The following is a 14,765-nucleotide window of genomic DNA, read 5'->3' as shown; positions in this document are numbered from 1 at the left end:
TCGCTTATTTGGTGGAAAGAGGCTATTGATAGGTGCATGAGGATGTGAATAATATCGTGTCGAAAGGGATAGTGTTAGGCATATGTGCGTGTATGCACATGCGTGTGTTTGTGTACACGACTGTTGTAGACACCGGTCTCTAAGAAACGTCGTGTTTTGATAACGATCTAGCGTAGGGAATTCCAAACTGCCAGCCACCTACTCTTTTCTCAAAGATACATCATTAATTCAATCCATGTTAATAAACACCAATTAAAATAAATACTACCCTTTTTGATGTGGTTAATCTTTTAAACTTTAAGATAATGTATCTGTGATATTGAAAATCGTTATATATATTCATGTAGTACATACGCACACACACTCTCTTCCTGCCTGCCTTTCTCGGCCCGCTCCCTCCCCCTCCCTACCACGCGGTTGTATATCGTCTGATACTCGATCTAAACTAGTACAGTTATTGATAGACCATTCTTTGAGCACATGGTGACAAATACACACTTGTCTTTTTTTTTCTTCTTTTTGCAAATTGTGTGCAGTCCTTCTTTCCTCATAAATGTGCTTTACAGATGAGTAAAACCTAATGGCTAAAAACAGAATGAGGGAAGGCGATTGCCTTGCGATTGTCGTTCTTGAATTATTTACTCTGCTGTAGTCGTCGCTCTAGGCCTGGCTCGCATTGATCAACATTTCGTATCGTTACATTTCGTCCTCTTTTCATTTGTTTATCCATTTATCTACTTTCTTATCTATTCATTACTATTTTCATATAGTTTGTCGTATCAATGCATGGTTCTCAGTTGTAAAGATAAGATTAGATTATATATTTTTGCCCCTAGGGTCTGTTCCGCCACGTTTTCCACAAGTTTTGCCTTACACAGTCTTTATACACAAACAAGCCTTGATTGCTTTAAGGGACTTGAAATAAGCCCTTTGTGGGCTTTTCTGAGTTATCCCTAATATATTATCATATTCTTACCTGTGATTCAGTCTATATTCTGTATATCTATTGTGTCATTTGTGATAGTATTGGTTTGAATTACTTGTAGAGTAATTTCATACTGAAACAAATCAAGTCTATAATCTAAGCCAAATAAATCACTGGCTCCTTCGAAAATATATATATAGATATATTAATAGAAAATATAGAACGTAATTATATTTATCGTGTTATTCAATAACAAGCCAGGAAATTCGGAATTTGATTTTGAAAATCAAATTAGGTGGCGGCATCTGGCACCTAGACGTAACCAATGTTAAGCAGTCTCTCACTCCATAACAACCAGTACCAAGTCTCAAGCTACACTGCGACTACCCTCAAGCAAGTGTTTGCTGTCAGTGTTTACTGTCATTCGTAGTTTTTGCTGTCATTCCAAGAAGAGCAACTACAAATACGGTATTATTTACAATCTGATTTTTTAGTTGTAAAATTTTTTCTATAGTTTTAAAAATTGGCAGGGGGTACAAACGTTATTATTCGTCATTGAAAGCGTGTCACAATGAAACCAAAATTCCAGTTGTTAGTGTAGTAAAATAATATTAGGTGTTCACATACGTAACAGCGAGTATAATGAGAATAATAAAAGTGAATATTAGTTATTTGTCCGAAAGAACCGACGATTCGTAGAGCAAAAGTTGGCAGGAAATGGTTTGTGTGCACTTCAAAAACATGAAAAGATTAGAATATACGTGTGACTTTATTTGCTCGTTTCTCGTGTTTTATGAAGTATCTTAATGTTTGTTTTATTTGTTGATTTTATTAGTTTTGATATATATTTTCATTTGTTATTTATTATACTTATCTGCTTGTATATTTATTCATTTAATCTTGTTTGTTTAGTTATTTCATTTATCATAAGTGTAATTATCAATTATTATTCACCTTTAATTGGATTGACTTGTGGTTATTTTGTGTATCTAAATTCATTAGTTGATATATTTAATTATATCTTAATTATACATTTGTTTATCATATTTCATTAATTTATTTAGTATTTTAATTGTGATATATATATATATATATATATATATATATATATATATAATATACACACACACACTATTAATTGTATGTTAAATTGGTAAAATCAAGTATGTGAATAAAAGCAATAAAGATGTGCAATATGAGAGTGACAGTAAATTAAAAATTAGTCTTAAAAGAGGCTGGAGGAAGTGGATATTTTAAAACAAAACATGATAAAACACAAAAAAGTTTCGTGTGAAAAAGACATCTGGGAATGGATGCTAAGAGGGGTTGATTATGTTGAGGGGTGATTGTAACGACGGTACAGATTTGCAACTTAAGTGATACAGGCTGAGAAGTTAAAGTGTAGGAAAGGGCAGAGGAGTATGGTGTTACTAGGTTGGATAGAGTAAGAAGGGGTCGGAAAAGGATTCGGGAGATAGGGATGATGAAGGAGTATTAGGATGGTATGGACACGTGGAAAGAATGAGTGAAGAAAGATTAGTGAAAGAGGTGTGGAAGGCAGAGGTGGGTGGATTGAACATGAGGGGGCGACCGAGGATGAGGTGAATGGGCGGGGTGAACGGGTCGTTGAGCATTTTGACGTAGCACGGAGGGAATTTCACTCCGTTTTCCCCATAAAAGTGATGCGGTGGGATCTTGTGGATAGTCTGTGTATTTGCACTGTAAATATAACCCCATTTTCTGGCGCTGTAGCGGAATGTGGCAGAAAATCTGCCTTTTTTTTAAGAATGGAAAATAGTAATAATGACAATAGTAAAAAACAATAATAGTAAGTACGAATATAGATAACTGAATAATAGAGACGAATAGAACAGAAAGAACAGTCAATCGACATGACATCATGTCGATTAGCTATTGTGCGAGATCTGAACTTCCGATGCATTAAGTTGATTTCGTTCCTTGATTTTGGTGTGACTTTTTCAAGAATAAAAACTTGTTTTCCAAGTTTGTTTCGAGTTTTTCCTCAATTATTGTACACAGTGTTTGTATATATTCATTGTATTTGTATATCATTATGTTTCTGTACGTGGAGGGGGGGGATTAAATCATGTTGGTCTGTACACATAATATCCCGTAGAGGCTAGGCAGCCTGCTCCAGTCGTCACAAGTGGTTGATGTGATACGTGTGGTGAATGATTATGTATAATTATATAGTACCTCAGAACTTTTCTGCAACTATATTTGGTTGCCCTCAAGTTAGGTTGTTAGGTGTTGATTGAAGATTTATTTTCATTCCTTCTTCATGCGTGGTGGTGTATTTATTCGTTGTGGTAATATTTGGAATGGGTTGCTTTTTCTTTGATTGTTTCGTTTGTGTGAATATCTACATGCGTACGTACAATTTAGACCTCTTCAAATGAGACATTTTTCATCAAACTTATGCAAACTGATATTATTCCCATTCTCCAAGGTCTAAATTAACTAAATATACCAGTTCCTTTGGTCTTGGACCTTGGCTATGCCTGCCTCAAAAGCCATTAATTTTATTGTTGACGTTTTTCAAAAACGCTGCAAAATTCGGGATGTTATGTCCTTGTTTGCATTGTAGCTCCCCATAGGCTGATGCTATAGCATTGGGAGTGGTACCGAATCAAAGCTAATCAGTGTTTCTTGCATATGGAGTCAAACACATGAACACCTGTGTAAATTGTAACTAATTTTAATGCACAAATATGCACATTTTTGATGCTTGGAAAATATGACACCATATGATACATAACTTTATCTCGAAAATGTTATTCTATAGTCTATACAGCTTTACTCTATAGATATGACGCCAGTCTGACGTCATATTTTTTCTGGTGTTTGATCAAACATTTTAGTGTTCCATGATTTTTTGTTTTATTTGACCAAATTACCAGAATCTTGTCATCGGAGTTTAATGGGTCTTAATTAACCCATTAAACTCCGATGACAAGATTCCTTGTCATTTGGTCAAATAAAACAAAAAAATCATAAAACACCAAAATGTTTGATCAAACACCAGAAAAATATGACGTCAGACTGGCGTCATATCTATAGAGTAAAGCTGTATAGACTATAGAATAAAATTTTCGAGATAAAGTTATGTATCATATGGTGTCATACTTTCCAAGCATCAAAAATGCTTGACGTCAGTCCTCGCTTCGCTCGCGAGCGAAGCGAGGACTGACGTCATATTTTTCTGGTGTTTGATCAAACATTTTGGTGTTTTATGATTTTTTTTTTTTTTTTTTTTTTTTTTTCTATTTCACCAAATGACAAGAATTTTGTCATCGGAGTTTAATGGGTTAACCTGTCCGGAAATAGGTTTAATTTGGAAGTGGGTAGAAACAACTTCGTCAGCCGTGTAGTTAATGAATGGAATAAACTTCCTGCAGAGGCAGTGCAATGTAGTTCAGTTCGAAGCTTTAAGATTCGTTTAGATAAACATGTAATCAAGGTGCTGTAATGATTGCCATTTATTTTATATTATTTGATTATTTGTTTGTTATTATTTTGTCTAATTATTTGTTTGATTTCCATTTATTATTATTTATTTGTCAGTTTATTATTATTTATTTGTCAGTTTATTATTATTTACTATTAACCTGTTTATCATTTAACTCTACTTATGTATTATTTGTTTGTTATTATTTATATCATAATTTTTATTTTAACTTATCTATTTTTTTTATCATTTATATATATATTTTTGTCGCATCCGACCTAGTTATGGACCAAAAGGTCTCCTGTCGGCGTGCTCCGTCCTCCTAATCTTTGTAAGGTGTCCAACGTTGAAACTAAACGTACATCCGAACTCAGTGTGACTCATGCAGTTATTAAGCAAAGATGTCTGTCCTCCAAGACTTATGAATTGCTGTTGGTTTGGCTGTGGCGTTAATGGAGGAGAAAAGAAGATCGATTGTTGAAAAGGGACCAAAATTCACGTACCAACTTGCTTGTCGATTTAAAATTAGAGTCAGGTAACCCCTTGTTCTATTTTATTAACATATCCCTTCGATTTAACTTTCCATAAAGCTGGATGTTCTCGATATTTGTGGATAAAATCCAGTAACACTTCCCTCTCATGCCTCTTTCATTTATATTCCACCATATCCGTAGTTCACGATCAAACTGTTCATGAGGTCATGTCGCTTGCAGGCCACCCAGTAAAGTCAGGCTCATCCAGACTTGTTTCAAACTAACGTGTTTGACAACCAAAGAATTCACATTGTCAAATATCACTTCAATTATGTGTTCAATCATGTGTTTGGCAAAACGGGGTTAGACAAACAGCTTGACCGTGGAAATGGCCTTGTACTTTATCATCGAACCTATCCCGAAAAATGTAGCCCATACACGTATCAGTAGATGACGCATGCATGCAAGTGTTCTATACTTTCTCTCTCTCTCTCTCTCTCACACACACTCACACACACACACACACACACACACACACACACACACACACACACACACACACACACACACACACACACACACACTTTTTATTTGCTGTTAGGAATTACTTATTTTCATTTATACAAAAAGAATATGCGTTTTATATGTTTTTGTGTTTTCTCAGAAAAACGTGTTAGTCGGCGTTATGACGTCATATCGTGTGTGAGTCGGCGTTGGACTCAGCGTTAAAAATTTTCAATTCAACTTTCGATTATATTTTTGTTTTAGTGTATTAGAGCTAAAGGTAATGTTGGATTTATAATCGGGTGTTTACTTTGGTAAATAATATAAAGATATACCAACGATATTTCCATGAAACGAAGTTCCTTAGACCGCCAGGATGAAATATATATTTATGATTTCTTGGGACAATTCCAGTTTGATTATGGTCTAGTTACTGTTTTGTTATCGATGATATTGAGCTTCATATTTTGCATGTTGTATTTTCACGTAGACTCTCACGTTTGCTATCTGTTTTGTCTATATATTTTTACACATATTCTTCTTGTGTGACACATCTATTTTCTTTGATGCTTTGTCACGCTACATATTATGCATAAAAAGAAAAAAATCTTGAAACAAAGACGTCATTAGCATTTCCCATTAGAGTTTCGCATGCTGAATCCAGAAATCATATTCGTTTTTTGAGGGAGGTTCTATTTTTTTTTTTTTTTTTTTTTTTTTTTTTTTTTTTTTTTTTTTTTTTTTTTGTAATAACCGAAACTAAATAATTCAGGTTGATCGTGTAGAGATGCGTCTGAGCCAGATCTATAAAATTTCCTGTGAATTTATACAGGCAAGTAAAGACAAACAGAGGTTGACAGGCCAATTTCTTTTGTTGAGAAGAAACAAAATCATGATAAATGTACGTTACACACAGGCACGTACATATCTATTTACGAAAATCACAATTGTATTAAAATATTTGAATGTTGAGACCAGTTATTCTCTTGTGTGCCGGTGTATCAGCAAGTCAAGATGGTTATGGAGGAAATGTATGCTTATGTTCATCAGTACGCCAGCCGTCTCATATGCTTGAAGCATGTTCCCAACTCTTTCTTTGTAGTCATCAGCTTTGGTGGTCCCCAAGAATCCTGTTACAACTGACTTAAAACTATTCCAAGCACTTCTTTCATGAGATGTGAATGCTTCAGTAAAGCCGGTATCTAAATCTCCATAATCTGTGGTCCAAATAATATTCCGGTTTTCATTTTAGCATCGCTTACAGAAGGGAATTTGTGGGACAGATACTTAACCCATTCAACTCCGATGACAAGATGTCTTGTCATTTGGTCAAATAAAACAAAAAGTCATAAAACACCAAAATGTTTGATCAAACACCAGAAAAATATGACGTCAGTCCTCGCTTCGCTCGCGAGCGAAGCGAGGACTGACGTCGTATTTTTCTGGTGTTTGATCAAACATTTTGGTGTTTTATGATTTTTTGTTTTATTTGACCAAATGACAAGACATCTTGTCATCGGAGTTGAATGGGTTAAACACTTCTCCATCTTTCGGAAGTGCTTGTAAAAAGTTCTTCATCAATCCCAGTTTTATGTGAAGTGGAGTTAGAAGCACACTGTCCGCTAGTACAAGTGGTATAGCTTTGACGTTATGGCGGCCAAGTGCAAATTCCCTCCGTTGTGGCCGCCATAACGTCAAAGCTATACCACTTCTAACTCCACTTCACATAAAGCTGGGATTGATGAAGAACTTGGATGTTTTGTGAAGCCACCCTGCTCCTCTAACGAAATAATTAGGACCTTCAAGTCGCCACAAAGAAGCCAGTTGTGATCCTGATGTATGTTGTCAAGAGGACGTGACGTGGTAGCGTAGGTTTCTTTCAGGGTGACGCAATGGGCAACGATGCTACGTTTTTGCCATTAACCCATTAAACTCCGATGACAAGACATCTTGTCATCGGAGTTGAATGGGTTAAAAAGTAGCACTGCTTTCAGACTCCTTGTGGACGAGACGATAAAGGTCCTCCATTCTTCAGGATGGTATTCCTTGCCCATGTGTCCCAAAAGACCTGAAACATCATGGCAGTATAACATGCCATCTGTCTTAGTAAAGTACCGCACAAATTCCTGCTCTCGATGCCTATACCATGCAAAGCGTATGCTACTTCCCAAAAGATATTTCTCTGCTAACCTTGAGTCCAGCAATTGTTCAGATTCTTTTAATGTAAGAACAAGAATGAAGGAGACTGCAAGAGACCATAAGGCCTACACTAGGCAGCTCCGTATCCATCACCACCTGTCATCCCCATCCATAAAGTTGTCTAATCGTTTCTTAAAGCAACTGATAGTTTCAGCACTTACTATATGGTTACTAAGTCTATTCCATTCGTTGACCACCCTATTTCCTTAAATCTAAATTTTTCCAGTTGAAAACCATTACTGCGAGTCCTGCCCTTTTGCTTTAATATGATGACCTTGCTTGCATCACCCACTTTGATCCACTTGAACACTTCTATCAGATCACCCCGCACTCTGCGTCTTTCCAGAGAGTGTAAGTTAAGGTGCCTAAGCCTCTCTTCGTAAGGCAAATTTCTGAGCCCATGAGACCTTCTGGTCTCTTTCGTTCTCTTCATTCTTATGTTCTGATTATTTTGACAGCCCAAGATCTCGAGCAAGGTCATCTAGCTCACTTTGATCAAACAACTGAGGATCTCGGTAGGGTGAAAATCTTCATACACATGTGCATCTTCACAGTCGCTACTTGGAGAGTTACTTGAACTGCTACGGTGCACATTGTTACATATATGAGTAAGTTCACTATAAACCCACTATCGGAGAAATAATAACGGAAGTACAGGGAAACTGTATATTTCGACTACTATATGTAGTCCTCTTCAGCAGAATGCACCAGAAAAATATGACGTCATCAGTCCTCCTCGAGGAGGACTGATGACGTCATATTTTTCTGGTGCATTCTGCTGAAGAGGACTACATATAGTAGTCGAAATATACAGTTTCCCTGTACTTCCGTTATTATTTCTCCGATAGTGGGTTTATAGTGAACATTTACAAATGTGTTATAACATACCAATCTCCAATATATGAGTATCTTATTTATGTAATGGATGGAAATTATTATTTTGGGTAAAAAGACAAGAGAGCGGAAAGCGTTTTGGGTCGACATCGTAATAATCTATTGAATCATGTTTAACTTTATAAGATGCATTATTATTTTCATGCATTATTCTGTAATCATGTCAAACCATATTAGTGCTATGTTCTCTGTTAAGGCAAGATGTTTTTCTGTAGTTATTTCAGTGGAAGGAAATACCTTCTGGTCGTTAGGAATAAACAAAAGACAGTCAATGATCACACGCGGACATTACACAGTAATAATTCATACATAGCTGCCTATGCACTTAGAACAATAACATATGCTGTGTAACACAAGAACTAGAACGCCCATGAACAAAACGACCACCACCAGTGTTCAGCACGCAAAATTGATCTGGAAAATCATTTTGTTATTTATGTTACATTTTTATGTAACCCAGTGAACTATCATTTTAAAATTCTTTTTACAGATTCACATTTCACTACTGATTCTGGTAACGCAAGTATACCCCTAGGGTGACATTAATTTCTGAAATCTTTATCCCGCGATCTCTCTGGAGTTGTACTTAGATCGTGACGTCATATCGGCTGCCAGATGTACAGATAAATTAACTACATCGTCCCCATCACATAAATTTGTGACCAGGTGTACGGATACAGTGGCCAGCCCCCCCCCCCATTAGCCCCCCCCCCAACTGAAATGAGCAAATTGAAAATTCAAAACACTCATTGAAATAATTTTATTAAGTGGAATTTTTAATTGCCAGGGCTAAAGATTTGTCAGCCATCAGTGCTAGCCCTACCATTAACCCCCTCCCCTTCTGAAATGAGGATAATATATGTGTATTATCATATTACTATTAGCCTCCCCAAAAATTTGCTCAGCCCCCCCTTAGCCTCCCCAACTAAAAATTCCTGGCGCCGCCGCTGTACGGATAGATTAACTATATTGGCTCCAGTACGTAGATTTTAATTTTATCAGCCACAATCTATTTCCATTTTAATTCTTTGCAAATACGATCGAGCTTATGTTAAGTCTCGAGCGTGTTTGTAAGGAATTAAAATGGAAGAAAATTATTGTGGGTGACAGTGAAGGATAGTGCCTTAATAGCTGAACAAGACTTCAATTAATGGCACTTAAAGGTAAATAATTACGACCCTGAAGTTGACAGGCATTAATTCATCATCATTTTATTTAACTGTCAAGTCGTTTCTGTGAATATGTTTAAAATGTTCTATATTGATTTAAAGACTGTCAGCATAGCCCGCGAATAAGCAAGTTTCTTTATGCAGAAGGTATTTCTCGTCGGTGCTATCTGAGCAGGTGTTAGTGAATTTTACGAGTTTTCTATTGATCTCGCTCGGCCAAGAGACGAACAAAACCATCTGGAATTTGTTTTTGTTTTTTCTGTTTTGTATATATATATATATATATATGTATATATATATATATATATATATATATATATATATATATATATATATATATATAATATTGTTGAGGCCCATAGTTGTTAGTTAATTTTTTAGAATAGAAAGAATAGATTTATTAGATATTGTTATTTCTTTTTTAATACAAGCGACATGACGTCACGGGCGCGGGAAATGGTCAAGCGACATGACAAGACCTGAGCAAGGATTCATTAGAATGAATAAAAATCAATACGTAGAATAAATATTAGTAAGATGATTCTAAAGATTACTTTTTAGTCAATCACACACACGCGCACACACACACACACACACACACACACACACACAGTCGCATGAATCTTTAATTACACGTTCAATTAATCATTCACCTAGCCAATAACACGCACGCCCCCCCCCCACACACACGACTCGTGGCGCAGTGGTAGAGTTCCCGGCTGCCAATACGGCGATCCGGGTTCGAATCTCACACAGGGCTGAAATAATTTTAGTATCGCCGCGCTGCGGGTCGTTACTCCAACTCGTGGGCGGGGAGTGGGTGGGTGTTTATGTGTGCGTGTGTGTAAGGTCGCAGCATTACCCATAGATCGGTCATATACGAGCTCTGAGCTCTCTTACGGGAGGGAAATAGCTGTCGATCACGAGTCCAACACGGGATCCAAGACCGTGGTGAATCACACATACACACCTACACAATCACTCTTATATTTAATTACTCGTTCAATTAATCATTCACCCAGCCAAAAACACGCACACACACACACACACACACATCCAAGACCGTGGTGAATCACACATACACACGTACACAATCACTCTTATATTTAATTACTCGTTCAATTAACATTCACCCAGCCAATAACACGCGCACACACACACACACACACACACACACACACACACACACACACACACACACACACACACACACATACACACACACACGTGCACACACACACACACAATCTACCTGCTCAAGGGGAACAGTGACGTCTTGCAGTGGTAATGAATCCATTGACGCTGACCATGTGTAACCGATAATGGTTGCGGTTACATAAGGGGGACTTAACCCATTCAACTCCGATGACAAGATGTCTTGTCATTTGGTCAAATAAAACAAAAAATCATAAAACACCAAAATGTTTGATCAAACACCAGAAAAATATGACGTCAATCCTCGCTTCGCTCGCAGCGAAGCGAGGATTGACGTCATATTTTTCTGGTGTTTGATCAAACATTTTGGTGTTTTATGATTTTTTGTTTTATTTGACCAAATGACAAGACATCTTGTCATCGGAGTTGAATGGGTTAATGCGGGCGAGATGAACTCCAAAACGGGAGTTTTCTTCTATTTATCAACATTGAAGGCAATCTGGTTAACAAATATTATAAGGTACAAATGGGCCCTGTGGGCGAATAACAATATGTGTTTGGCCTAGGGCACAACTGGCTGGCAGCCTCTCGGCCTGCCTAGCTTTGGCCAGTAGGTTCTAGACCTACCTAGCTCTGGCCGGTAGGCTCTTGACCTACCTAGCTCTGGCGTTCATGACATGGGTGTTATAGGTTATATAGGGGGTTCGTGGGTTGTAAGTAAAGGCGTTAGTCTCGCTATTCTATGCATTGGGGTCAGTTTTATATATGAGGGTTAGTCCTATAGTTGGTGGGTGTTGTTAGGTATGTTATATATATGTTATTTTATGGGTAATATAATGGGGCAGTTATAATAAAGGATTTTTAATAGGTTAGTCTGGTGACATTGGGTATCTATATCTTGTTTGTCTTGAAATGTGCTGCGTTAGATGTATGTTCTGGGAAATGCAAGTTAAGCAAGAGGGGAAGTCTCGCTATGTTACAAGCATGTGGATCACGTGCGTGGTAGGTGATGGTTAGTAATGGTTACACCATGTGTTTTCCTTTCTTTTAAGATTTTTTTTTTTTTTTTTTTTTTACCTCGTATGTGGTCTAGGTAGGCTGAAGGCATTTTGAATTATTGATTAAATAGTATATAAATAAATATATATATAAATATATATATATATATATATATATATACAGTATATGTATATATAACATATTCACATTAGGACGTGTACATGTGTGTGTACATACGTGTGTATTTCTATGCAGGATGTGAGGAAGGGGCCAGTCCCCTTATCATCTCCTATAGCATCAACAGCATTGTTCTTGTCATTAACTGCAATGTGTATACATATATATATATATATATAGATATATGTATGTATATATATATTATAATATGTACAACACTAAATGGGACCCAGTGAATAGCGACACATTTTTATCAACTACAATGCAATTTAATTCTAAGCCATCAGCATCGGGTGTTCCGTGGAGGCAACATGCAGAAATTGAAACGTGTTTCGACCAAGGACGAGGGAAGTGCTTGGTCGTACCACGTTTCAATTTCTGCATGTTACCTCCACGGAACACTCGATGTTGATGGCTTAGAATTAAAGTGCATTGTGGTTAATGAATATATATATATATATATATATATATATATATACATATATATATATATATATAACATATTCACATTAGGATGTGTACATGTGTGTGTACATACGTGTGTATTTCTATGCAGGATGTGAGGAAGGGGCCAGTCCCCTTATCATCTCCGATAGCATCAACAGCATTGTTCTTGTCATTAACTGCAATGTGTGTATATATATATATATATATATATATATATATATATATATAATATGTACAGCACTAAATGGGTCCCAGTGAATAGCGATACATTTTTATCAACTACAATGTACTTTAATTCTAAGTCACCAATATCGGGTGTCCCGTGGAGGCAACATGCAGAAATTGAAACGTAGTACGACTAAGGACGAGAGAAGTGCTTGGTTGTACCGTTTCAATTTCTGCATGTTGCCTCCACGGAACACTCGATGTTGATGGCTTAGAATTAAAGTGCATTGTGGTTAAAGAATATATATATATATATATATATATATATATATATATATATATATATATAATATAGTATACATATATATAATATATATAATAATATACACACATACGTGCGTGCGTGCATGCGTGCGCTCACATAGTGCCGTGGATAATAATCTGTATTTTATTTTATTTTTTTCAACTTAGATTACAAATTGAAAAGAATCTATTTTATACCTTCGGCTATTGATCGTTGGATGGTTGCTTTCATTTTATTGCCAAAGTTGGAAATCCCTACGAACATACCGTGATAGTAAAAAGCGAGGAATTTTGAATTAGAAACAGTTAAGAGTATAAACGACTCCGGTGACATTTATTATTATTATTATCATTATCAACATTATTATTATTATTATTGTTATTATTATTATTATCATTATTATTATTTCATTTATTTATCTTTTTAATATCCAAGTGTCAAAAATACCTTTACGTCATGTATTGAGAAAGTGTCGATTTTTGAAAAGCTAAGACAAACATTGTTGACATGCTTTTAGGGATGTCTGCAAGCGATTTTTTCTGGTAGGTATTAAAATCGTCAGCAGTTGAATTAATTCGCTTGGTGTAAACGCAGCCTTAATATAGTGTCCTCTTCCATTTTTCTTCAGCCTTGATGTCTTCCAGTTTGTTCATTAATTTATCCACCTGGTGTTTGAAAGCGTCCCGAGTATTTGAAGAGTGGCAACTCTCCATCTTAGGGGGGACCACCTTGATAAAAAAAAAAAAAAAAAAAAAATTCATATAAAAAAGTTTATGATCTTTCAACTTGAAACTTTCAGGTTTTGTTTAAAATATAGGTAGAAATATATTGTGAACCCAAGAACTTGCTACGTCTTGACGTCATAAAGTTATGACGTCATAACTTTTTTGACGTAATCGAATACGTACGTCGTATTTTTTGTACTACAGACTTCTGCTTTTTCATGGTAATACTTATAGATCCTATAAACACTTTCACACCTGCTTTTATATAAAAAAATCATATAAAAAAGTTTGATCTTTCAACTTGAAACTTTAAGGTTTTGTTTGAAATATAGGTAGAAATATATTATGAACCGAGAACTTGGTACGTATTGACATCATAAAGTTATGACGTCATAACGGTTTTTTTTTTCTTTTTTTTTTTTTTTTTTTTTTTTCTTTTTTTTTTTTTTACGTAATTGAATACGTACGTCGTATTTTTGTACTACAGACTTCTGCTTTTTCATGGTAATACTTAAAGATCCTATAAACACTTTCACGCCTGCTTTTTTTTTTTTTTTTTTTTTTTTTTTTTTTTTTTAATCGATTAACGACGTGAAATATATGTGTCGTAAGTATGATAACTTACGTCACCCCTTTTTTCCGCGTTTACTTATTTATTTATTTATTTCACTTAGATGGAGCCCATCGCTCTGTTTTTCAAGATATATAAAAAACCACGCGTGGAAATAAATATATACCTATTATACAGTACCAGAAACATTTTCAGGCAGCTACAATTGACTGAAAAACTTTGGCATCTTTTTAATTGCAAATATTTGTGGTTTTGAGATACGAGCGTTTAAAGCTTTCAATATTGTATATCTCTGTTATTTATCGTGCTATTCTTATTATATTCACACACATTATCAAATAATGTACATTGAATAAGTTGACAATAAATATTTTCATATATATACATACCTACTATATGTATTACATTAAAATGTATTTGTTACTCGCGTAGCGGTGTTTTTCATAATTGAAGATTTTGCGCTTTTACCGGTTTAAAACCTCATTGCTGGTGTGTCATTACTTTGTCAAATCATTGAAGAGTGGTTTATTTTTACCAGTAATGAGCGCCTTCTCTATGTTCAATGATAAAGCTCATCAAACAGGTGTTT

The 14,765-nt window shown here is 35.6% G+C and overlaps 1 protein-coding gene across 1 annotated transcript in view; it reads left to right on the top strand.

Moving 5' to 3' along the window:
* Positions 1-897: 897 nt before the first annotated feature.
* The window catches only part of LOC143030229 (uncharacterized), a 50,558-nt gene continuing 36,690 nt past the window's right edge, over positions 898-14,765 (top strand). Inside the window, exon 1 of the mRNA XM_076193388.1 lies at positions 898-1,393. The gene's annotated coding sequence lies outside the window, so the exon portion shown is untranslated. The remainder of the gene's footprint in view (positions 1,394-14,765) is intronic.

This window comes from Oratosquilla oratoria, chromosome 12, assembly GCF_046742065.1.
Source record: "Oratosquilla oratoria isolate Oo_2021 chromosome 12, ASM4674206v1, whole genome shotgun sequence".
NCBI classification, from domain to species: Eukaryota; Metazoa; Arthropoda; class Malacostraca; order Stomatopoda; family Squillidae; genus Oratosquilla; species Oratosquilla oratoria.
This window is presented reverse-complemented; position numbering and strand designations above follow the sequence as displayed.